Raw genomic sequence first — 26969 nt, 5'->3', positions numbered from 1 at the left:
AGACAGACAGACCTACAGACCAAACACAGAGACAGACAGACCTACAGACCACACACAGAGACAGACAGACCTACAGACCACACACAGAGAGAGACAGACCTACAGACCAAACACAGAGACAGACAGACCTACAGACCACACAGAGACAGACAGACCTACAGACCACACACAGAGAGAGACAGACCTACAGACCACACACAGAGACAGACAGACCTACAGACCAAACACAGAGACAGACAGACCTACAGACCAAACACAGAGACAGACAGACCTACAGACCACACACAGAGACAGACAGACCTACAGACCACACACAGAGAGAGACAGACCTACAGACCAAACACAGAGACAGACAGACCTACAGACCACACACAGAGACAGACAGACCTACAGACCACACACAGAGAGAGACAGACCTACAGACCAAACACAGAGACAGACAGACCTACAGACCACACACAGAGACAGACAGACCTACAGACCACACACAGAGAGAGACAGACCTACAGACCAAACACAGAGACAGACAGACCTACAGACCACACACAGAGACAGACAGACCTACAGACCACACACAGAGAGAGACAGACCTACAGACCAAACACAGAGACAGACAGACCTACAGACCACACACAGAGAGAGACAGACCTACAGACCAAACACAGAGACAGACAGACCTACAGACCACACACAGAGACAGACAGAGGGACACGTTCAGCGTAACAGTCTGCCCTGCAGAACAGACTGAGTTTGAGGCTCAAATGTTACACGATTCCCTATATATAGTGCACTTCTTTTTACCTGGGCCCATAACCACCCTATTCCCTATATAGTGCACTTCTTTTAACCTGGGCCCATTGGAAGTAGGGTACCATTAGGGACACGACCCTGACGGGAGCAGTTCTGATTGTATTGCTTTGTTATGGCATGTGAGGCTGTGCTGGTAATATCTCCCACAAACACATTTCTGCTCTGGTTCTCAAAGGCTGTGTTTACACAGCCAGCCAAATGTTGTTTCTTTTTTTTGACAAATCAGATGAGCTCTTTTGCCAATAAATTGGGCAAAAGATCAGAATTGGGCTGCCCGTGTAAACGCAGTCAAAGACAGGCCTAAGAGGAAGCAGCTTCCACTACAACATCCCTACCTTGAAGAAGGAGAGAAGCTGCGTTCGTGGTCTATTGATCACAAAACAACCCTTCATGTAACAGCATTGTGTTTTTCAAGTTCATGAAAAAGTATTTTCTTCGTAAAAACCCAAGACAGATACAAGGCTAAACTATTGTTGAGGATGCATTGCTGCAAAAGACTCAAGGATGATACAAATAACATCGGAAAATTGATTCGTGCAGAACTTCACAAATACGTTAGATTTAAATCAACATCTTCTTACATAACTGGATAACCTTAAACTGTGAATTATATGACTAGTAACATTGGGCTACAAAGCCACTAATGTCCTATACAAAATAAATACTTTAATATTCAACTGAACTGATAACGTTAAACTGTGAATTATATGACTAGTAACATTGGGTTACAAAGCCACTAATGTCCTATACAAAATAAATACTTTAATATTCAACTGAACTGATAACGTTAAACTGTGAATAACAACCTTCTGGGACATCGTTTCACTAATTTGTTCAATTATAGAAAATAAAGCTCTTCTGCAAAAAAGTATATTTATTTATTTTATTCTCTAAGTATACCTATTTCAGACATTTCCACTTCATAATGAAATTGGGGAGTCAAACCAGTCCTAAGTTAAAAGGAAACGTAACAATGGATGAAGAATTACTGCTGAATGGAGTAATGGCGCCGCTGAGGAGGGTGAGAGTCTTGCCGGTTCCTGCTCGACCTCGCTTTTTTTATGGCTTTTTTTAATGGCAATTTTTTCATTAATTATGACTTAGTCTGCTCTGAATGTTCATGTAATAATTTCCTACCACCGACAAAACACTTCTGGTTCATGAATCAGAAGCTACACACTTCTCTCTCTCGGCCTCCCAGAGCTGGAATTACAACATTCACTCCATTTGTTCCCCTTACCTGTTGCTCTTGGCTGAGATGACCTAAGGGCAACAGCGGCCACGAAGAAGAGGAAGGAAAGGGAAGACTCCAAGACGGGCTACACGGCCTCCTCTTCCTCGTATCCTGATGGTTTCATGTCCAATCGCCTGAACAGAACCTTCGTGAACTCAGAGGAAGGCTTCAATCGCAGAGGGACCAACCCCACTATATGCCAACAGAATTCACCTGTTATTATCACAGCTGTGTACAAGCAAACACCGAGGCATCACTCAGCGAACTGTACAAGAATCCTCTCACCCAGAAGCAGAGTTTATTGTTGCGGATGACTTTAACCAAGCCCGTCTAATTTATTACCAATATGTATCCTGCCCAACAACAAGATCCAGCGTGCTTGACCATGTACACACAAACATCTGTGACGCGTACACAGCCATCACCTGCCCCCACTTCAGCCAATCAGATCACATCTCTCTGTTCCTACTCCCCGCCTACAAGCAGCAACTCAGGAGGGAGCCACCAACACAGAATAGTGAGGTGCTGGACAGAGGAGGCAGACTCAATGCTGCAGGACTCTTTTGACAATACTAATTGGAATATGTTCAAAGATGAATCCACCCAGGGCTCACCCATCCACATTGAGGAATATACATCGTCAGTCACAGGCTTCATTAGGAGATGTGTTGATGATGTGGCCACAAAAAAAACTATCCGGACATACTTCAACCAAAAACCCTGGGTGAACGGAGATATCCGTGCAATGCTAAGAGCCTGTACTGCAGCATTCAATGCCAGCAGAACGAACCCTGACGACTCTGTGGCGTGCGACGCGTACAAGGCAAGCAGGTACCATACAGCCTCAAACTTGGATTGATGTTCCGACAACTCAGACTCACATCGCAAGTGGCAAAGACTACAGACTATCACAGACTACAAGGGCAAATCCAGCTGTGTGGTGCCAACCGAAGCCTCCCGTTGTGCTCACCCTGAAGTGCCCTCGTGAGGTTGGTCATGGTCTACAACAAGGTCAGCATGCCAGACCCACTGGACCCACTCCAATTCACCTACCGCTCCAACAGATCCACGGAAGATGCCATTTCCAATCGCTATTCACACGGCGCTAACACGTCACCGAGGACTTGACATAGACCAACAACACCACATCAAGAGGGCACAATAGTGTCTCTACTTCCTAAAGGCGGCTGTCGCCCGTGTCCTCTCCAAATACTACCGCTGCACCATCGACAGCGTCCTGGCCGGTTGCATCACGGCCTGGTACGGAACGTGCTCTGTCCACGACCACAAGGCCTACCAACAGGTGGGTGAAGACGGCCCAGTACGTTACCGGGATCGTGCTCCCACCCATCCAGTGATGAAAGGGGGTGTAGTGACGCCTACAGCAAATGGGGGTGCAACTCAATATAAGAAAGGTGCTAACGTTTTATACACTGTGTACATTCATGCTACACACACACAGTCACCACAACTGCTGCTACCAGACTGTTATTATCTTGCTCAGTTTATACACTGCCCCGCATCCCCCAATCCACAATACACACAAATATTGGACTATAAATTCTACCTTCCTGTACTATACTGTTTATTCTATACTGTTTATTCTCCTCCTGTAATTAATACCCTGTGATGATTCCCCTGTAGTTAATACCCTGTGATGATTCTCCTGTAGTTAATACCCTGTGATGATTCTCCTGTAGTTAATACCCTGTGATGATTCTCCTGTAGTTAATACCCTGTGATGATTCTCCTGTAGTTAATACCCTGTGATGATTCTCCTGTAGTTAATACCCTGTGATGATTCCCCTGTAGTTAATACCTTGTGATGATTCTCCCGTAGTTAATACCCTGTGATGATTCCCCTGTAGTTAATACCTTGTGATGATTCTCCTGTAGTTAATACCCTGTGATGATTCCCCTGTAGTTAATACCCTGTGATGATTCTCCTGTAGTTAATACCTTGTGATGATTCTCCCGTAGTTAATACCCTGTGATGATTCCCCTGTAGTTAATAACTTGTGATGATTCTCCTGTAGTTAATACCCTGTGATGATTCCCCTGTAGTTAATACCTTGTGATGATTCTCCCGTAGTTAATACCCTGTGATGATTCCCCTGTAGTTAATAACTTGTGATGATTCTCCTGTAGTTAATCCCCTGTGATCATTCTCCCTAGGCATTCCAGCCCACTTTCCTCCTTCATTGTGCAGTGTAATAAAGGCCAACACTTATCACTGGTTTTATAAAGAGGCTTTAAAATCAATTCCTTCTATCAGAGACTTTCATAAGAAAATGTTAACAGTTTGAATATTTTTATTTTTATTTTACCGTTATTTTACCAGGTAAGTTGACTGAGAACACGTTCTCATTTGCAGCAACGACCTGGGGAATAGTTACAGGGGAGAGGAGGGGGATGAATGAGCCAATTGTAAACTGGGGATTATTAGGTGACCGTGATGGTTGAGGGCCAGATTGGGAATTTAGCCAGGACACCGGGGTTAACACCCCTACTCTTACGATAAGTGCCATGGGATCTTTAATGACCTCAGAGAGTCAGGACACCCGTTTAACGTCCCATCCGAAAGACGGCACCCTACACAGAGCAGTGTCCCCAATCACTGCCCTGGGGCATTGGGATCTTTTGTTTAGACCAGAGGAAAGAGTGCCTCCTACTGGCCCTCCAACACCACTTCCAGCAGCACCTGGTCTCCCATCCAGGGACTGACCAGGACCAACCCTGCTTAGCTTCAGAAGCAAGCCAGCAGTGGTATGCAGGGTGGTATGCTGCTGGCAATTAGTAGTTATAAATGCAGTATATCTTTCATTCTGGTATGTAGCCTCTGTCTTTCTACGATAAAATTTGCTCTATGTCCCAAAATGTTGTTTCAGTCCGATCTTTTCTTTTTGTTTAAACTGTTATGGTGACTAAAATAACCAATAATTAGGGATCTGATAGAAACAACAGTTGTGATTACGAGCCAAGTTGTGAAATACAGCACATTTTTCCATTCTGAAATGTTGGGTACAGATGTAGGATCTTAATTTGACCACCCTGTTGCAAGAGAACTCTCCTTTAAATGGAACACATTTAAAACATGTAGTGTATTTGAGGTTTTTAAAAAAAGGCTTCTGAAGTCTGTAATTTCCACTTTGAAATTTCAGACCTGATTTTCCCTTTCAAAAGAAAATGTATCGAGCCCTTCACAAAGGATCATTTTCCTGCTGTAGCAAACTGGCTCAAATTAAGATCGTACAAATGTATGTTCGTCTAGTCTTTCTACGATTACATTTTGTTTACCAATAATCATATATTGTTTTTTTGAACGTTAGCTTGTCCACGATCCTACTGTTGACCAACATTGCTACAGAGGAATAATAACAGGCATTACAAGACCGGATAGAGAGAGGATGTGTTCCAAATGGCACCCTATAAAGTGCACTACCTCTGACCAGGGCTGGCACTCTATTCCCTATATAGTGCACTACCTTTGACCAGGGCTGGCACCCTATTCCCTATATAGTGCACTACCTCTGACCAGGGCTGGCACTCTATTCCCTATATAGTGCACTACCTTTGACCAGGGCTGGCACCCTATTCCCTATATAGTGCACTACCTCTGACCAGGGCTGGCACTCTATTCCCTAATTTAGTGCACTACTTTGGACCAGGACCCATAGGGAATAGGGTGAGGGTGTAACTTGGGAGGCACAACAGAAGCTTGGTGACAAGAGAGCATTAGCGAAGTATAAGCTATATTAAACGATTTGAAGCTTTAAAAAATAAATTAAAAAAACGGACTGCTCTCTTAACCTCCTGCTGTGGCTTCTCACAACTACACACATTTTTACAAATGATCTTCTACATATTATTGTAGAACTAATCTTTTTTTTCTTCATATGAAAAATACCTCAATGCCTCCCGTGATCGGCTTTAGCTCCTAAAGAATAAACCGTTAAAAAAGCACAGCGATATATCACGCGTCCTCCTCTTACTCAGTAATACTCAGATAAACCTTCTGCTAAGTTCACAGTCCTCAAATTGTAGAACTGTCAATGTTTATTTTTTTTTTGTTGCCATATTGACCACTTAAAAAGCACAAGTTGACGCACATCCAACCGACCTCACCCAGACCAACGTGTACGGCGGCGTGTGGGCCAGCGGTTTGCTGATGTCAACGTTGTTGTGAACAGAGAGCCCCGTGGAGGCGGTGGCGTTATGGGCAGGAATAAGCGACGGACATCGAACACAATTGTATTTTATCGATGGCAATTTGAATGCACAGAGATACCGTGACGAGATCCTGAAGTCCACTGTGAGGCCCATTTCTTTAAGGTATCTGTGACCAACAGATGCATATCTGTATTCCCAGTCATGTGAAATCCATAGATTGGGGCCTAATGAATTTATTTCAATTGACTGATTTCCTCATATGAACTGTAACTCTGTCAAATCTTTGAAATTGTTGCATGTTGCGTTTATATTTTGGTTCAGTGTATATAAATAATGACAGCATAATAACTAAATCATTGTTAACACAGTAGGGCTTTCCCCTCGGATCCCTGTAGACTGTATTGTTAGCAGTAGGGCTTTCCCCTCTGATCTCCGTAGACTGTGTTAGCAGTAGGGCTTTCCCCTCTGATCCCTGTAGACTGTGTTAGCAGTAGGGCTTTCCCCTCGGATCCCCGTAGACTGTGTTAGCAGTAGGGCTTTCCCCTCGGATCCCCGTAGACTGTGTTAGCAGTAGGGCTTTCCCCTCGGATCCCTGTAGACTGTGTTAGCAGTAGGGCTTTCCCCTCGGATCCCTGTAGACTGTGTTAGCAGTAGGGCTTTCCCCTCGGATCCCTGTAGACTGTGTTGTTAACACAGTAGGGCTTTCCCCTCTGATCCCTGTAGACTGTGTTAGCAGTAGGGCTTTCCCCTCGGATCCCTGTAGACTGTGTTAGCAGTAGGGCTTTCCCCTCTGATCCCTGTAGACTGTGTTAGCAGTAGGGCTTTCCCCTCGGATCCCTGTAGACTGTGTTAACACAGTAGGGCTTTCCCCTCGGATCCCCGTAGACTGTGTTAGCAGTAGGGCTTTCCCCTCGGATCCCCGTAGACTGTGTTAGCAGTAGGGCTTTCCCCTCTGATCCCTGTAGACTGTGTTAGCAGTAGGGCTTTCCCCTCTGATCCCTGTAGACTGTGTTAGCAGTAGGGCTTTCCCCTCTGATCCCTGTAGACTGTGTTAGCAGTAGGGCTTTCCCCTCTGATCCCTGTAGACTGTGTTAGCAGTAGGGCTTTCCCCTCTGATCCCTGTAGACTGTGTTAGCAGTAGGGCTTTCCCCTCTGATCCCCGTAGACTGTGTTAGCAGTAGGGCTTTCCCCTCGGATCCCCGTAGCCTGTGTTAGCAGTAGGGCTTTCCCCTCTGATCCCTGTAGACTGTGTTAGCAGTAGGGCTTTCCCCTCGGATCCCCGTAGCCTGTGTTAGCAGTAGGGCTTTCCCCTCTGATCCCTGTAGACTGTGTTAGCAGTAGGGCTTTCCCCTCGGATCCCCGTAGACTGTGTTAGCAGTAGGGCTTTCCCCTCGGATCCCTGTAGACTGTGTTAGCAGTAGGGCTTTCCCCTCTGATCCCTGTAGACTGTGTTAGCAGTAGGGCTTTCCCCTCGGATCCCCGTAGCCTGTGTTAGCAGTAGGGCTTTCCCCTCGGATCCCCGTAGCCTGTGTTAGCAGTAGGGCATCATCATGCATCGACAGGTGAAAATTGTCTTTGTGTTTTAAACAAAGACAACCTCTCTATGAAACCAACGTGCGCGGGGCTAAGCTGACTAGGGCCTGGCATCTGTCGTTGTGTGCGTCAGAGCCAGGGGCACCAGTCCTATTTCTTCCCGACCGAATCGGCTTCCCAAATGGCACCCTATTCCCCATATAGTGCACTTCTTTTGACCACAGGCCATAGGGCTCGGGTTCAAAGTAGCGCAGACCACACCCCTGTGGGCCCTGGTCAACAGTAGTGCACTATATAAGGAATAGGGCCCTGGTCAACAGTAGTGCACTATATAAGGAATAGGGCCCTGGTCAACAGTAGTGCACTATATAAGGAAAAGGGCCCTGGTCAACAGTAGTGCACTATATAAGGAATAGGGCCCTGGTCAACAGTAGTGCACTATATAAGGAATAGGGCCCTGGTCAACAGTAGTGCACTATATAAGGAATAGGGCCCTGGTCAACAGTAGTGCACTATATAAGGAATAGGGCCCTGGTCAACAGTAGTGCACTATATAAGGAATAGGGCCCTGGTCAACAGTAGTGCACTATATAAGGAATAGGGTGCCATTTGGGAAGCCGATTCAGTGCCATTAGCGTGGCGCTAGCATCTCTCTAATCCTAGAGGAATCAGTGAGTGAGTGAACTCTGACCCAGCAGCACTAAGAGGTCAGGGTTCATGCTACTTACCGGCACTATACTGTCTTTTCACAGGATACAATGATTGTCTTCATTATTATTATAATTTTTTTTTTTTGGGGGGGGGGGGTTAATTTTCAGTAAGAAGGAATCGTAGTCAGTAGTCATAAACAATTATTAGCACTATATTTTAGGCCAGCGTCTAAACTACGTAAAATCTACTGTCCAACCTGCAGCAAGCAGCTCCCCAGCCCAGACGTAACAGTGGAAAAGCTCAAGGCTGTAATAACCTGATACGTCTCAAAATGTACACTTTTAGTCTCCCTGATCCGTACTGCCACATCTGGGGTCACGTTGAGACAACGCTCATAAAAGGACACAGACACACTATATACACTAAATTATGTAAACACCAATTCACATTAGTGGATTCAGCTATTTCAGCCAGAAATAGTATCCCAGTAGTGAGTGTTGCAACCGAGGACAAAAGTTTTTTTACGAGCTTCAGCACTTGGCGGTCCTGTGACCTTGTGTGGCCTATTGCTGACAGGTATATATATAAAAAAAATATTAAAACATTGAGCACACCGCCATGCAATCTCCATAGACAAACATTGGCAGTAGAATGACCTTACTGAAGAGCTCAGTGACTATCAACGTGGCACCGTCATAGGATGCCACCTTTCCAACAAGTCAAATTTCTGCCTTGCTAGAGGTGCCCCCTGGTCAACTATAAGTGCTGTTATTGTGAAGTGGAAACATCTAGGAGCAACAACGGCTCAACCTGAAAATGGTAGGCCACACAAGGTCACAGGACCGCCAAGTGCTGAAGCGGGTAGCGCGTAAAAAAATGTCTGTCCTCGGTTGCAACACTCACTACCGAGTTCCAAACTTCTTCTGAAAGCAACGTCAGCACAAGAACTGTTCATCGGGAGCTTCATGAAATGGGGTTCCAATGGGGTTCCAACGGCCAAGCAGCTTTGTGGCAACAGTTTGGGGAAGGCCCTTTCCTGTTTCAGCATGACAATGAACCCATGCACAAAGCGAGGTCCATACAGAAATGGTTTGTCTAGATCCGTGTGGAAGAGCTTGACTGGCATGCACACAGCCCTGACCTCAACCCCATTGAACACCTTTTGGAGACAGGCCTAAGTGCCCAACATCAGTGCCCGACCTCACTAATGCTCTTGTGGCTGAATGGAAGCAAGTCCCCGCAGCAATGTTCCAACGTCTAATGGAAAGCCTTCCCAGAAGAGTGGAGGCTGTTATAGCAGCAATGTTCCAACGTCTAATGGAAAGCCTTCCCAGAAGAGTGGAGGCTGTTATAGCAGCAAAGGGGGGCAACTCCATATTAATGCCCATGATTTTGGAATGAGATGTTCAACAAGCAGATATCCACATACTTTTGGTAATGTAGTGTACATTAGACTTACAGCTGACTACGTGCATCAGTCTGTTAGAAGGATATGCATTAGATTATGTATTAGATTAGCATCGCTGAAAAAGCATGTAGGGCACTATTAATACAAGATTAAGAATGAAGAGACCGACAGCGACGAACCAATCACTTCTGAGACCGACAGCGACGAACCAATCACTTCTGAGATCGACAGTGACGAACCAATCTCTTCAGAGACCGACAGCGACGAACCAATCACTTCAGAGACCGACAGCGACGAACCAATCACTTCAGAGACCGACAGCGACGAACCAATCTCTTCAGAGACCGACAGCGACGAACCAATCTCTTCTGAGACCGACAGTAAGACACCAAATAAAACAGGCTGATGTTTCCACTACACTACTCTCTAATCTATCTGCTCCCTCAAAGTCTGAACGGTGAAGACCTGCTAAAACTGCTTCTAATGAAGTCTAACACAGAAATCATGATTTAGACAGTGCTAACTAGAAGGCAATCAAACCCTTAATACAACGATTATCCTTATTAAAGAAAGCAGATAATCTCCTCCTCCCTGGCTTTAGTCTCCTTAAAGAGGATCCTTTGACTAATTGCTCTTGTTAATCATGCTTTAGGTTTAATTGTTGACAAGAAATCCACTTAGAGTGTAACAATAAAACATCTCAAAACAAATCTCCCCCCAATCTGGGGCTGCTGATAACATCTTGAAATGAAGTGAGAGTTGATTAAGGCATAGTAAGATTTCTTGTTTGTGTCCCAAATGGTTCCCTATAGATGACCTGGGCCCTTGTCAACAGTATTGCACTTCATAGAGAATAGGATGTTATTTGGGATACATAGGAGTGTGTGAGTTCACTGCTAGAGAGACTGCTGCATGTGATAATAGGGTTGAGAGAGGATCTAGGGCTTTATTAACTGTAGTCACTTTGAGAATAGGAATTAAAAAAGGACTTTATAATCCTCCTTCATATTTTGGAGGAACCGTGCCGTGATAAAAATACTACTGTGGTTGTTGAACTTGATTGGGAGATGTGTGGGACTGTAGAGTCCACTAAAGGGAACAGAAGACGTTTCATATTTAAAACATGGCAGTAGGATTGTAATACAAAACGTAGAAGTACAGTGAGCTTGGCCAACCAAGCTAAGATGTAGTCATTTATTCCTCAATCAATCATCTTGGCTTTTATACAAATTTATAATAGAAATACAATCATTTTTGTTTTTCAATTTAAAAAAGAGAAGTTATCAAAAGTAACAGTGCCTGCGTTAACTATTGTGTTTGTTTACAAAAGTCAATGCCCTGATTATGTTAATACTTTATAGAAAGTATGGTTTCAAATATTAAATAAGACAATGTTGTGTTTATTTACCCAAATACATACGGGTTATAGGCTACGTCATTTATTTTATATGTTTGTTAATAGTGTATAGAAGTTATGCCTTGATTCAAGGTTCAGCAGTATAAACTGTTATAGCAGCCGATCAAGCCTGGCCGAAAAGAAACCAAATGAAGCTCGAGACAGACTGCTAAGGCAACAGGATAGCTCTAGCCCCCAGACACAGAGAGAGAGAGAGCTGGGATGGATACGCAGCAGGAACCACCGGGGCTTGAGCGAGTCCCAAATACCACCCTGCCACCCTATCAACATGTGCCCAGGTCAAAACTAGTGCACTATGATAGAGAGTGGCATTTGGGACTCAACCCCCTTGTGTAAACGTCAAGCTAAAAAAAGGTAATCAGATTATCAACACCGTGCTATCATTAAAGTCAGTAGCATCCTCCCTTAAAGCTATCTTTAATCCTGTTAGGATTTCACCTATTCCTGCTACTTCTACTGTGGGCCCAGCTTGGATTCAAATAAAATGGTGTCTCAGAGTATAAACTGACAGGCTGGAAAATATTTTAAGTGGAAAGGGAGAAGAGTTAGAGAAAATATTTGAAGCGACGAGGGAGAAGAGTAATAACCAGAGTAGAAGCGCTCTATAGGCTGGTAACGTCCAAAATGAAATCCTATTCTCGAAATAGTACACAACTTTTGACCAGGACACGTTGGGGATCCTACGATATCAAAAAGACATCCACAATGGCAGGAAAAGGTTTGTAGTGAGAGGTAGAGCAGGCAGTGGTCAGACTCAAGGGTGTGGAAGTGTGAGGACAACACAGACCATCTGCCGATGCATAGAGTAGGTCAACAAAATATACAGGACCAGTCAAAAGTTTAGACACACCTACTCATTCTAGGGTTTTTCTTTATTTTTTACTATTTTCTACATTGTAGAATAATAGTGAAGACATAAACTATGAAATAACACATATGGAATCATGTAGTAACCAAAAAAAGTGTTGGAACAAAATACAAAATATATTTACATTTCAGATTCTTCAAAGTAGCCACCCTTTGCTCTGATGGCAGCTTTGCACACTCTTGGCATTCTCTCAACCTGCTTTATGAGGTAGTCATTTCAATTAACAGGTGTGGAATGCATTTCAATTAACAGGTGTACCTTGTTAAAACTTAATGCATTTGAGCCAATCAGTTGTGTTGTTACAAGGTAGGGGTGGTATACAGAAGATAGCCCTATTTGGTAAAAGACCAAGTCCATATTAATGGGAAGAACAGCTCAAATAATCAAAGAGAAACGACAGTCCATCATTACTATAAGACATGAAGGTCAGTCAATCTGTAAATTTGCAGTCGCAAAAACCATCAAGCGCTATGATGAAACTGGCTCTCATGAGGACCACCAGAGGAAAGGAAGACCCAGAGTTCCCTCTGCTGCAGAGGATAAGTTCATTAGTTACCAGCCTCAAAAATTGCAGCCCAAATAAATGCTACAGAGTTCAAGTAACAGACACATCTCAACATCAACTGCTCAGAGGAGACTGTGTGAATCAGGCCTTCTAGGTTGAATTGCTGAAAAGAAACTACTACTAAAGGACACCAATAATAATAAGAGACTTGCTTGGGTCAAGAAACACGAGCAATGGACATTAGACCGGTGGAAATCCTACACGACTAAGTGGGAAGTAAACATTTCCATCCTCAGGTCCATCGTGTCATGTGAGGCCAAAACACGTAGACATGTCCTCCTCTTGGGGAGTTCCATTCATAGAAACAGAATGAATAGAGGCCCTTCTAGTTCTGTAGTTCCATTCATAGAAACAGAATGAATAGAGGCCCTTCTAGTTCTGTAGTTCCATTCATAGAAACAGAATGAATAGAGGCCCTTCTAGTTCCATTCATAGAAACAGAATGAATAGAGGCCCTTCTAGTTCTGTAGTTCCATTCATAGAAACAGAATGAATAGAGGCCCTTCTAGTTCTGTAGTTCCATTCATAGAGACAGAATGAATAGAGGCCCTTCTAGTTCTGTAGTTCCATTCATAGAAACAGAATGAATAGAGGCCCTTCTAGTTCTGTAGTTCCATTCATAGAAACAGAATGAATAGAGGCCCTTCTAGTTCTGTAGTTCCATTCCATAGAAACAGAATGAATAGAGGCCCTTCTAGTTCTGTAGTTCCATTCCATAGAAACAGAATGAATAGAGGCCCTTCTAGTTCTGTAGTTCCATTCCATAGAAACAGAATGAATAGAGGCCCTTCTAGTTCTGTAGTTCCATTCCATAGAAACAGAATGAATAGAGGCCCTTCTAGTTCTGTAGTTCCATTCCATAGAAACAGAATGAATAGAGGCCCTTCTAGTTCTGTAGTTCCATTCCATAGAAACAGAATGAATAGAGGCCCTTCTAGTTCTGTAGTTCCATTCCATAGAAACAGAATGAATAGAGGCCCTTCTAGTTCTGTAGTTCCATTCCATAGAAACAGAATGAATAGAGTCCCTTCTAGTTCTGTAGTTCCATTCCATAGAAACAGAATGAATAGAGGCCCTTCTAGTTCTGTAGTTCCATTCCATAGAAACAGAATGAATAGAGGCCCTTCTAGTTCTGTAGTTCCATTCCATCGAAACAGAATGAATAGAGGCCCTTCTAGTTCTGTAGTTCCATTCCATAGAAACAGAATGAATAGAGGCCCTTCTAGTTCTGTAGTTCCATTCCATAGAAACAGAATGAATAGAGGCCCTTCTAGTTCTGTAGTTCCATTCCATAGAAACAGAATGAATAGAGGCCCTTCTAGTTTTGTAGTTCCATTCCATAGAAACAGAATGAATAGAGGCCCTTCTAGTTCTGTAGTTCCATTCCATAGAAACAGAATGAATAGAGGCCCTTCTAGTTCTGTAGTTCCATTCCATAGAAACAGAATGAATAGAGGCCCTTCTAGTTCTGTAGTTCCATTCCATAGAAACAGAATGAATAGAGGCCCTTCTCGTTCTGTAGTTCCATTCATAGAAACAGAATGAATAGAGGCCCTTCTAGTTCCATTCATAGAAACAGAATGAATAGAGGCCCTTCTAGTTCTGTAGTTCCATTCCATAGAAACAGAATGAATAGAGGCCCTTCTAGTTCTGTAGTTCCATTCCATAGAAATCCCCCATCAACAGTTTGGTCATATGAGCACCGTGCAGAGACAAAAACAAAAGCCATGTTGTTTCCATGCTGCCACCCCCCCCCCCCCCCCCTCCAAAAAAAGGAGTTAAACCCTCTCAGGAGATGAGATAGAGTCGAGGTTGTTCAGTTGGATCTATTGACGTTGAATGTGTATTAAAAAGATCTCTGGGTAGTCTGTGTAGTGATGTAACCACCCCTCATCTACAGCTGTACAGCAGACACCCTCGTCTTAGGACGCATCCCAAACTGCACCCTTTTCCCGACACAGGGACCAAAAGAAGTGCACCCATAGGGCCCTGGTCAATACTAGTGCACTATATAGGGAATAGGGTGCAGGCCCTGGTCAATACTAGTGCACTATATAGGGAATACGGTGCCATAGGGCCCTGGTCAATACTAGTGCACTATATAGGGAATAGGGTGCCATTTGGGACGTACACCTACAGCTGGGCGATTTGGATAAAAATCCATATCATGATAAATGTAATGAATTATCACGATAACGATCAATTAAAAGATACGTTTATAAAATAAGCACCAGTTGCTTTTTTATTTGACCCTTTAAAACTATTCCTACTACTTGCAATGTCATCAATTGTCTCATTAGCAGTGGCTCATATTAGCATACTTAGGCTAATATCTATTAGCATACAGGGCTCTGATCTCCACCACCAGGGCTCTGATCTCCACCACCAGGGCTCTGATCTCCACCACCAGGGCTCTGATCTCCAGCCTCATCTCCACCACCAGGGCTCTCATCTCCACCACCAGGGCTCCTTTTCTCCACCACCAGGGCTCTGATCTCCACCACCAGGGCTCTGATCTCCACCACCAGGGCTCTGATCTCCACCACCAGGGCTCTGATCACCAGCTAAGAGGAGCACACAGCATCCTGATTTGACTGTCTTTAGAATAAATACAGCCTCAATCTCAAATGGCAGTTAAGTTGGGAAGGAAGGATCCTCTATATCTCTCATCCTCAGTGAGCTTATGCTGCTCAAAATGACTCACATCCCTTCTTCTCGTTCCACCCTCTCCTTCTCAGATATGAACCACCAGAGATAAACATGTCCAAATATGGAGTCCCCTTGGCTTCTAGTCTGGAAGACCAAAGTCAAAAAGGGGCCAAATACGTCAGGCCAAACTGTCCTGTATAAAGAAGCTACATGAACCTGCATGTTGATGAGCCATCCTCGTGCTCTCTCTCAGCTTGGATAGAATGTTGTTGAGCCGTCCTCGTGCTCTCTCTCAGCTTGGATAGAATGTTGTTGAGCCGTCCTCGCGCTCTCTCTCAGCTTGGATAGAATGTTGTTGAGCCGTCCTCGCGCTCTCTCTCAGCTTGGATAGAATGTTGTTGAGCCGTCCTCGCGCTCTCTCTCAGCTTGGATAGAATGTTGTTGAGCCGTCCTCGCGCTCTCTCTCAGCTTGGATAGAATGTTGTTGAGCCGTCCCCGCGCTCTCTCTCAGCTTGGATAGAATGTTGTTGAGCCGTCCTCGCGCTCTCTCTCAGCTTGGATAGAATGTTGTTGAGCCGTCCTCGCGCTCTCTCTCAGCTTGGATAGAATGTTGTTGAGCCGTCCTCGCGCTCTCTCTCAGCTTGGATAGAATGTTGTTGAGCCGTCCTCGTGCTCTCTCTCAGCTTGGATAGAATGTTGTTGAGCCGTCCTCGCGCTCTCTCTCAGCTTGGATAGAATGTTGTTGAGCCGTCCTCGCGCTCTCTCTCAGCTTGGATAGAATGTTGATGAGCCGTCCTCGCGCTCTCTCTCAGCTTGGATAGAATGTTGTTGAGCCGTCCTCGCGCTCTCTCTCAGCTTGGATAGAATGTTGTTGAGCCGTCCTCGTGCTCTCTCTCAGCTTGGATAGAATGTTGTTGAGCCGTCCTCGTGCTCTCTCTCAGCTTGGATAGAATGTTGTTGAGCCGTCCTCGTGCTCTCTCTCAGCTTGGATAGAATGTTGTTGAGCCGTCCTCGTGCTCTCTCTCAGCTTGGGTAGAATGTTGTTGAGCCGTCCTCGTGCTCTCCCAGCTTGGATAGAATGTTATTGAGCCGTCCTCGTGCTCTCTCTCAGCTTGGATAGAATGTTGTTGAGCCGTCCTCGCGCTCTCTCTCAGCTTGGATAGAATGTTGTTGAGCCGTCCTCGCTCTCTCTCAGCTTGGATAGAATGTTGTTGAGCGTAAAACCAGTCTATTAAATGCCAAGTAATACAGTCTGTCCACCCTCAAAACACTAGCGTACTAGGGATAGTTTCATTAGCCTACCGCTATTTAGCTGCTATTTGTACACTTCAAAAAAAACTGTGCAGGTTTTGTCTGGCTACTAGCCTACACAAACGGGCTGCAATATTCAAGGTCAATTTAATCCACCTTTAGACTCCCCTGAAGTCCTCCTTGCTTCTCTCGGTCTGTTTTTGTATCTGAGTGAAAGTCTGTGTGTCTGTGTTGTCTCTCTTTGTCCCCCACGTAGAGGCCTGTAGTAGCTACTAATGATTAACATTTTTTAAATAGAATCCAACAGTTAAATATCGTTTTTGACGATATATCGTATCGACAATATCGCAATATTATTTCTGCGCTAGTTGGCTGTACCTGCACCAAAACACCAGGCCCGTAGGTGGAGTGGCCTACTTTCCTGTAGTGAGTATTGTCACGTCTTGAATGACGCCAAGATATCCCAGAGATAAGGGACTGTTGCAACCACACAACTCAACCACACAACTCAACCAATATGAACCAAAATCACAAACCTACGTTTTTTTTGTTCAAACCCTCAAGAACGGTTGTCCACTAAAGATTTATGTTCACATTTTAGTCGTTTAGTAGACACTCTTATCCAGAGCAACTTACAGGAGCAATTAGGGTGAAGTGTCTTGCTCAAAGACACCGGCAGATTTTACACCTAGTAGGCTCGGGGATTCAAACCAATCTTTACACCTAGTAGGCTCGGGGATTCAAACCAATCTTTACACCTAGTAGGCTCGGGGATTCAAACCAATCTTTACACCTAGTAGGCTCGGGGATTCAAACCAATCTTTACACCTAGTAGGCTCGGGGATTCAAACCAATCTTTACACCTAGTAGGCTCGGGGATTCAAACCAATATTTACACCTAGTAGGCTCGGGGATTCAAACCAATCTTTACACCTAGTCGGCTCGGGGATTCAAACCAATCTTTACACATAGTAGGCTCGGGGATTCAAACCAATCTTTACACCTAGTCGGCTCGGGGATTCAAACCAATCTTTACACCTAGTAGCCTCGGGGATTCAAACCAATCTTTACACCTAGTAGGCTCGGGGATTCAAACCAATCTTTACACCTAGTAGGCTCGGGGATTCAAACCAATCTTTCGGGTTACTGGCCCAACCTTCTTAAACACCAGGCTACTTGTTTGAATCTGCCAGTTTATTGTCTGTCCCGTATACAGGCGACCTGTCCCGTATCCAGACGACCTGTCCCGTATCCAGACGACCTGTCCCGTATCCAGACGGCCTGTCCCGTATCCAGGCGACCTGTCCCGTATCCAGGCGACCTGTCCCGTATCCAGGCGACCTGTCCCGTATCCAGACGACCTGTCCCGTATCCAGGCGACCTGTCCCGTATCCAGACGGCCTGTCCCGTATCCAGGCGGCCTGTCCCGTATCCAGGCGGCCTGTCCCGTATCCAGACGGCCTGTCCCGTAGCCAGACGACCTGTCCCGTATCCAGACGACCTGTCCCGTATCCAGGCGACCTGTCCCGTATCCAGACGGCCTGTCCCGTATCCAGGCGGCCTGTCCCGTATCCAGGCGGCCTGTCCCGTATCCAGGCGGCCTGTCCCGTATCCAGGCGACCTGTCCCGTATCCAGGCGACCTGTCCCGTATCCAGACGACCTGTCCCGTATCCAGGCGACCTGTCCCGTATCCAGACGGCCTGTCCCGTATCCAGGCGACCTGTCCCGTATCCAGGCGACCTGTCCCGTATCCAGGCGACCTGTCCCGTATCCAGACGACCTGTCCCGTATCCAGACGGCCTGTCCCGTATCCAGACGGCCTGTCCCGTATCCAGACGGCCTGTCCCGTATCCAGACCGCCTGTCCCGTATCCAGACGGCCTGTCCCGTATCCAGGCGACCTGTCCCGTATCCAGGCGACCTGTCCCGTATCCAGGCGACCTGTCCCGTATCCAGACGGCCTGTCCCGTATCCAGACGGCTGTATTTGAAGCACCACACCCTTCCGTCCAGTTTCCCTGACGTTGCTACAACAATTAGGCTGTTTCTACCATCTCTGTAACTGTTCGCTTCTGCGGAGAGATGGTTTTCTAAAGTAAAACTCATAAAGAGATACCTAAGAAGCATCAGGATCGCGGTCTGAGCTGCAGAACACCTGAGGAAGCTCCAGTCAGTCCTCTGGCACCGTCGTAGCCTTGACAACAGCATTTGTTCACTCATATCCCCTTAGTTTCAATCAGTTACATTTTCTTTTCTTCTTTTTTTAAGGCCCGAGGCACTTTTTCAGTCACATTCCTGAAGCACAACACACACACACAGGTTTCTGAAGGACCTTCTGGAGAGTTACTGTCAAAATAATGTATACATTTCAACGTCTTATGACACTGATGACAGGCACATGTGGTCCCAGAGCTCGTGCCCCCCCCGTATGGGGGCGTCCAGAACACTAGTGACACGCGCACACACACGCTAATTACAGTTCTGAAGATGAACAAAAGATGCCAATATTTTTTTTGCAGTTGTAAAATCCAAAAAACACACGTTGTATAGATCCAGACTCCCACCTGTTTCCTTCTAGTGAGTTGTAGCTTCTGATCTCTGATTCAGCAACATAGGGGACAGTAATATAGAGAGGACAGCAGCATGGAGAGAGACAGAGACAGAGACAGAGAGAGAGGACAGCAGCATGGAGAGAGACAGAGAGAGAGAGAGAGAGAGAGAGAGAGAGAGAGAAGCAGCATGGAGAGAGACAGAGGCAGAGACAGAGGCAGAGACAGAGGCAGAGGCAGAGGCAGAGACAGCAGCATGGAGAGAGAGAGAGAGAGAGAGAGAGAGAGAGAGAGAGAGAGAGAGAGAGAGAGAGAGAGAGAGAGAGAGAGAGAGAGAGAGAGAGAGAGAGGACAGTGGCACTACTTCTGTCTGTGTATCTAGTCCGCAGGGACAAGGCCACCAGTCTAGTCCGCAGGGACAAAGCCAACAGTCTAGTCCGCAGGGACAAGGCCACCAGTCTAGTCCGCAGGGACAAGGCCACCAGTCTAGTCCGCAGGGACAAGGCCACCAGTCTAGTCCGCAGGGACAAGGCCACCAGTCTAGTCCGCAGGGACAAGGCCAACAGTCTAGTCCGCAGGGACAAGGCCAGCAGTCTAGTCCGCAGGGACAAGGCCACCAGTCTAGTCCGCAGGGACAAGGCCACCAGTCTAGTCCGCAGGGACAAGGCCAACAGTCTAGTCCGCAGGGACAAGGCCAACAGTCTAGTCCGCAGGGACAAGGCCAACAGTCTAGTCCGCAGGGACAAGGCCAACAGTCTAGTCCGCAGGGACAAGGCCAACAGTCTAGTCCGCAGGGACAAGGCCAACAGTCTAGTCCGCAGGGACAAGGCCACCAGTCTAGTCCGCAGGGACAAGGCCACCAGTCTAGTCTGCAGGGACAAGGCCACCAGTCTAGTCTGCAGGGACAAGGCCACCAGTCTAGTCTGCAGGGACAAGGCCACCAGTCTAGTCTGCAGGGACAAGGCCACCAGTCTAGTCTGCAGGGACAAGGCCACCAGTCTAGTCTGCAGGGACAAGGCCACCAGTCTAGTCTGCAGGGACAAGGCCACCAGTCTAGTCTGCAGGGACAAGGCCAACAGTCTAGTCCGCAGGGACAAGGCCAGCAGTCTAGTCCGCAGGGACAAGGCCAGCAGTCTAGTCCGCAGGGACAAGGCCAACAGTCTAGTCCGCAGGGACAAGGCCAACAGTCTAGTCCGCAGGGACAAGGCCACCAGTCTAGTCCGCAGGGACAAGGCCACCAGTCTAGTCCGCAGGGACAAGGCCAACAGTCTAGTCCGCAGGGACAAGGCCAACAGTCTAGTCCGCAGGGACAAGGCCAACAGTCTAGTCCGCAGGGACACAGAGCCACACACAGTCTAGTCCGCAGGGACAAGGCCACCAGTCTAGTCCGCAGGGACAAGGCCACCAGTCTAGTCCGCAGGGACAAGGCCACCAGTCTAGTCCGCAGGGACAAGGCCAACAGTCTAGTCCGCAGGGACAAGGCCAACAGTCTAGTCCGCAGGGACAAGGCCAACAGTCTAGTCCGCAGGGACAAGGCCAGCAGTCTAGTCCGCAGGGACAAGGCAAGCAGTCTAGTCCGCAGGGACAAGTTCAACAGTCTAGTCCGCAGGGACAAGGCCACCAGTCTAGTCCGCAGGGACAAGGCCACCAGTCTAGTCCGCAGGGACAAGGCCACCAGTCTAGTCTGCAGGGACAAGGCCACCAGTCTAGTCTGCAGGGACAAGGCCACCAGTCTAGTCTGCAGGGACAAGGCCAACAGTCTAGTCTGCAGGGACAAGGCCAACAGTCTAGTCTGCAGGGACAAGGCCACCAGTCTAGTCTGCAGGGACAAGGCCACCAGTCTAGTCTGCAGGGACAAGGCCACCAGTCTAGTCTGCAGGGACAAGGCCACCAGTCTAGTCTGCAGGGACAAGGCCACCAGTCTAGTCTGCAGGGACAAGGCCAACAGTCTAGTCCGCAGGGACAAGGCCAACAGTCTAGTCTGCAGGGACAAGGCCAACAGTCTAGTCTGCAGGGACAAGGCCACCAGTCTAGTCTACAGGGACAAGGCCAACAGTCTAGTCTGCAGGGACAAGGCCAACAGTCTTTATTTATTTATTTTATTTTTTATTTTACCGTTATTTTACCAGGTAAGTTGACTGAGAACACGTTCTCATTTGCAGCAACGACCTGGGGAATAGTTACAGGGGAGAGGAGGGGGATGAATGAGCCAATTGTAAACTGGGGATTATTAGGTGACCGTGATGGTTGAGGGCCAGATTGGAAATTTAGACTACACCCCCCCCAGTTGCTCAGCACTAATGGTTGCCCCCTCTGAACCACCGATTCAGTAGACTAAAGACAAACACGTTACTAATGAATAATGTACTAATAATCTATTTAACAGTGAGATGTCCCCCTGTCTGTCACGCAGACGGCCGGCTGGTGATTAACACAACATAATTACTAATGACTGAGACACTCCCCCAGTACTGCTGGTCCAACAGGCATCGCTGTACATCGACCTCTCTCACAAGTCCGTACCACTCCTTGATCTTGGGAAAAGCTACCATTTGAAGTAGTGAGGTCACCAATCCCAAACCCAAACTCTGTTCCAATGGACAGTGGAGGGAGGGGTTGAAACCATTACAGGAAGCTCCAAGGCAACACTCCTCAAGTTCCTGAACTGAAGCGATAGGACACAGCGGGAAGCGATAGGACACCGCGGGAAGCGATAGGACACCGCGGGAAGCGATAGGACACCGCGGGAAGCGATAGGACACCGCGGGAAGCGATAGGACACAGCGGGAAGCGATAGGACACAGCGGGAAGCGATAGGACACAGCGGGAAGCGATAGGACACAGCGGGAAGCGATAGGACACAGCGGGAAGCGATAGGACACAGCGGGAAGCGATAGGACACCGCGGGAAGCGATAGGACACCGCGGGAAGCGATAGGACACCGCGGGAAGCGATAGGACACAGCGGGAAGCGATAGGACACAGCGGGAAGCGATAGGACACAGCGGGAAGCGATAGGACACCGCGGGAAGCGATAGGACACCGCAGGAAGCGATAGGACACAGCTGGAAGCGATAGTACACAGCTGGAAGCGATAGTACACAGCGGGAAGCAATAGGACACAGCAGGAAGACAACTGTAGTATGACTAGGCCTACCTCTTCCTGTGACTAGGCATACCCCTTCCTGTGACGAGGCCTACCTCTTCCTGTGACGAGGCCTACCTCTTCCTGTGACGAGGCCTACCTCTTCCTGTGACGAGGCCTACCTCTTCCTGTGACGAGGCCTACCTCTTCCTGTGACGAGGCCTACCTCTTCCTGTGACGAGGCCTACCTCTTCCTGTGACGAGGCCTACCTCTTCCTGTGACGAGGCCTACCTCTTCCTGTGACGAGGCCTACCTCTTCCTGTGACGAGGCCTACCTCTTCCTGTGACGAGGCCTACCTCTTCCTGTGACGAGGCCTACCTCTTCCTGTGACGAGGCCTACCTCTTCCTGTGACTAGGCCTACCTCTTCCTGTGACTAGGCCTACCTCTTCCTGTGGAAGATATTGACCTAACAGCTGGTACGACGGTTCTTTGGTCTCCTCCAGGTCGCTGATTCTTTCTCTACGTCTGAAAGAGAGAGCGGACATGTAGGACTGTCTGAGCTGGGCCAGGGAGAACCAGTAGGACTGTCTGAGCTGGGCCAGGGAGAACCAGTAGGACTGTCTGAGCTGGGCCAGGGAGAACCAGTAGGACTGTTTGAGCTGGGCCAGGGTGAACCAGTAGGACTGTCTGAGCTGGGCCAGGGTGAACCAGTAGGACTGTCTGAGCTGGGCCAGGGAGAACCAGTAGGACTGTCTGAGCTGGGCCAGGGAGAACCAGTAGGACTGTCTGAGCTGGGCCAGGGAGAACCAGTAGGACTGTTTGAGCTGGGCCAGGGTGAACCAGTAGGACTGTCTGAGCTGGGCCAGGGTGAACCAGTAGGACTGTCTGAGCTGGGCCAGGGAGAACCAGTAGGACTGTTTGAGCTGGGCCAGGGTGAACCAGTAGGACTGTCTGAGCTGGGCCAGGGTGAACCAGTAGGACTGTCTGAGCTGGGCCAGGGTGAACCAGGGTTAGAAATACAACATGACTACAACAGTCATTCCTGGGAGAGCTTGGCATAGAAATAGAATCAATGACTTCCAAGGTTCAAAGTCATTCTATTTCTGAGAAGTTATGTGCTCCTTCGTACAAAGGCCAACACCAACACAGACACTATTCTGATCCAGCCTTCCATACAGTTCATATCATTGAATTCATCGTACAGTAGCCTGAGCGCCAGTCTGTTTGTGCTCTCATGTCAACTCCACTCATTGTCATGCCAAACATGAGAAATAAAGTTGGCAATAGCACAAACAGATCTGGGACCAGGCTAATGATACCAGAGCTCCTGAAACAGACCTCTGCCTTCTGTACAAGGAGCAGGCTACTCCTTCCTGTCTGTCTGTCTGTCTGTCAACCAACTGGTCCTTCCTGTCTGTCTGCCTGTCAACCAACTGGTCCTTCCTGTCTGTCTGTCTGTCTGTCTGTCAACCACCTGGTCCTTCCTGTCTGTCTGCCTGTCAACCAACTGGCCCTTCTAGTCTGTCTGTCAACCAACTGGTCCTGTCTGTCTGTCTGTCAACCAACTGGCCCTTCCTGTCTGTCTGTCTGTCAACCAACTGGTCCTGTCTGTCTGTCTGTCTGTCAACCAACTGGTCCTGTCTGTCTGTCTGTCTGTCTGTCAACCAACTGGTCCTGTCTGTCTGTCTGTCTGTCTGTCTGTCTGTCTGGTCAACCACCTGGTCCTTCCTGTCTGTCTGTCTGTCTGGCTGCCTGTCTGTCTGTCAACCAACTGGTCCTTCCTTTCTGTCAAATCAACCAGTTGGTTGACATGACAGACAGACAGACAGGAAGGACTAGTTGGTTGGTATGATGGACAGGAAAGACCAGTTGGTTGGTATGATGGACAGGAAAGACCAGTTGGTTGGTATGATGGACAGGAAGGACTAGTTGGTTGGTATGATGGACAGGAAGGACTAGTTGGTTGGTATGATGGACAGGAAAGACCAGTTGGTTGGTATGATGGACAGGAAAGACCAGTTGGTTGGTATGATGGACAGGAAAGACCAGTTGGTTGGTATGATGGACAGGAAAGACTAGTTGGTTGGTATGATGGACAGGAAGGACTAGTTGGTTGGTATGATGGACAGGAAGGACTAGTTGGTTGGTATGATGGACAGGAAAGACCAGTTGGTTGGTATGATGGACAGGAAAGACCAGTTGGTTGGTATGATGGACAGGAAAGACCAGTTGGTTGGTATGATGGACAGGAAAGACCAGTTGGTTGGTATGATGGACAGGAAGGACTAGTTAGTTGGGTATGATGGACAGGAAGGACTAGTTAGTTGGGTATGATGGACAGGAAGGACTAGTTAGTTGGGTATGATGGACAGGAAGGACTAGTTGGTTGGGTATGATGGACAGGAAGGACCAGTATGTCATATCAACCAAGTCATAGCACTACAGTGACAGTGTTACTGAACGAGGAGAGTAGCATTGAGTCTTTCCATCACTATGTGAGAGGTCATCAGAGATGACCTTTCACCTACAGCATTACAGGTTCCTTCGCAGTAATAAATCATGGCTGACAGAGAATGGCAGATCAGAGCAGAACAGTTACTTGTCCCAAAGGGTTTTGGTCAAAAGTAGTGCACCATGGGAAAACAGTGCCATTTGGAACACAGAGTATGAGGGATGGATGCAGTCTCCTCTCTCTGCTGACCCATCAATCCTCCTGCTCCTCCGTATGTGTGTAATAGTGTAATAGTCACTCTGCTCTCTCTTCTGCACTTAGCCAATAGGAATTAGTTTAGCTCCAACTGCACTATATTTCAATATGTACTCAAGCGCTTAAAACGGTGTTATGAAGTTCATATTTAAAAATGTACACTAATAACATGCACTGTGTCATATATAATGTTCTGGATAGGAGTTAACAGAATATAGTGGGGCCGGAATTCAAATCCTCATGCATATTAGTTCCACACGCGTAGCTTATGCTCTACAGTCCTACAGTATCCTGATCTCACCTGAGATTTTCTACATCTTCCTCCAGCCCAACAGCCATTAAAAGCTTCTATTAAAAACACACACAGGCCTGGTAGTGCCTCTAGTCTCAGCCTCGTAGTGGTGCTGCCTGGGCTCAAAGCAAGGCAGATAGCTAAAGGGGACTTCACTTTTAACTTGAGCATCCCCGTCTCCACGACTGTCAAACGTGTTCTTTTTTAAAGCAGAGATCTTAAAAGACAGTTGGGTTTAATGATGTGTGAGGAAGGATGACTCCGATATATATATATATATTTATATTCGGTTAGATGAGCACGCTGAGCTCTCTGGAGACCTTGATGTTATTGATTTGAAATTCATATCAAAGTAAGAGTTTGATATGAATTGATATGAACCTCTTCAGCAGAAACTTGAGGGGGGGGGGGGGGGGTATTAAAATTGCAACATGTTAGCTACTTTGGAGATGAACAGAAACAATGTCTTTGGTGTGTTGACATGATGAATATCCCCAAGACTTACATATTTCCATTCTTGAAATGCATTGGGAGCAAACTGAGTCTTTGTAAACTGTGTCAGTATGAAAAAACAAAATAAGCATCTACATATTACATTAACCCCTATTCAATGATTGATAATTCTGGTAACAACTAGGGTCAAGTGTACTACTACATGGTAGCTGAATAAACCCAGTATTCATTGAAACAACGCGGATGTGTTAGGAAGCGTCACGCCTACATGGAATGCTGCACTGCGCCTGCGCAGACAGGCTCTGCTGAACCAGCGGAACACATTGTTTTTTGACAAGTAAAAAGACAGTCTTGTTTACACGTCAGGCTTGACAGGTGTGTCGCTTCTCTAGACTACGGCAGTCCAAACAAAACTATTCAAATGATGAATAATGAAACTATTATGGGGGGGAAGAAACAAATAATACACGTTGTCCCGGAGCGAAAACATTCTCTTCCGTAATGGTCATACAGGCCACCTCGCAGAATGCACTTCAACAGAAACCATGTTACACACCGACACAATCTAATTCGGAAACTGTCTAGTACTACGTTCTTTACTTCAAACTACTGCTACAAAATGTCGTTGTAAAAAGGTAACAAGTTCGCTTAGTGGTGTAAAGAAACTCTCGACCCCCTTCCTTTCAGAGCGGGGAGCCCTCGACTTCAACTCAGCTACAGTAACAACCATCACCTCAAAGAGGAACAAACATTTAGCTATTTGTTCTGCATTCTTTACATAAAAACGAACAACATGGCATCAAAAGCTACATTTTTTTATCATCTCCTGTGTTCAAATATACAAATCTGAAACGGGTTTCCATGTTTCTCTTACCTCGGCTTTCTAGGAATCAACAAGTTCCAGAATCCCACTGAGAAAGTGAAACTTATTTCCCCCAAAATCTGACTGGCAGGCAGTGACGTCAGAGCTGGAAACACCACCGGTCAGAGAGTCAGTGGAGATGTTTGTCCATGTAAGGCAGTCATATTCCCGTGTAATGGAGTACTTTGTCTATGTAAGGCGATAATTAATCCATGTAGGCAGACATTAATCCATGTAAGGTGGTAATTAATCCATGTAAACTGTAATTAATCCATGTAAACTGCAATTAATCCATGTCAACTGTAATTAATCCATGTAAACTGTAATTAATCCATGTAAACTGCAATTAATCCATGTCAACTGTAATTAATCCATGTAAACTGTAATTAATCCATGTAAACTGTAATTAATCCATGTAAACTGCAATTAATCCATGTAAACTGCAATTAATCCATGTCAACTGC

At 46.7% G+C, this 26969-nt stretch overlaps 1 protein-coding gene across 1 annotated transcript in view; it reads right to left on the bottom strand.

The window, feature by feature from the left end:
• Positions 1-26617, bottom strand: part of LOC139541684 (lipoma-preferred partner homolog) — a 513132-nt gene extending 486515 nt beyond the window's left edge. Inside the window, exon 1 of the mRNA XM_071346617.1 lies at positions 26518-26617. The gene's annotated coding sequence lies outside the window, so the exon portion shown is untranslated. The remainder of the gene's footprint in view (positions 1-26517) is intronic.
• Between the last annotated feature and the right edge of the window lie 352 nt (positions 26618-26969).

This window comes from Salvelinus alpinus, chromosome 16 (assembly GCF_045679555.1).
Source record: "Salvelinus alpinus chromosome 16, SLU_Salpinus.1, whole genome shotgun sequence".
Classification (NCBI taxonomy): Eukaryota; Metazoa; Chordata; class Actinopteri; order Salmoniformes; family Salmonidae; genus Salvelinus; species Salvelinus alpinus.
This window is presented reverse-complemented; position numbering and strand designations above follow the sequence as displayed.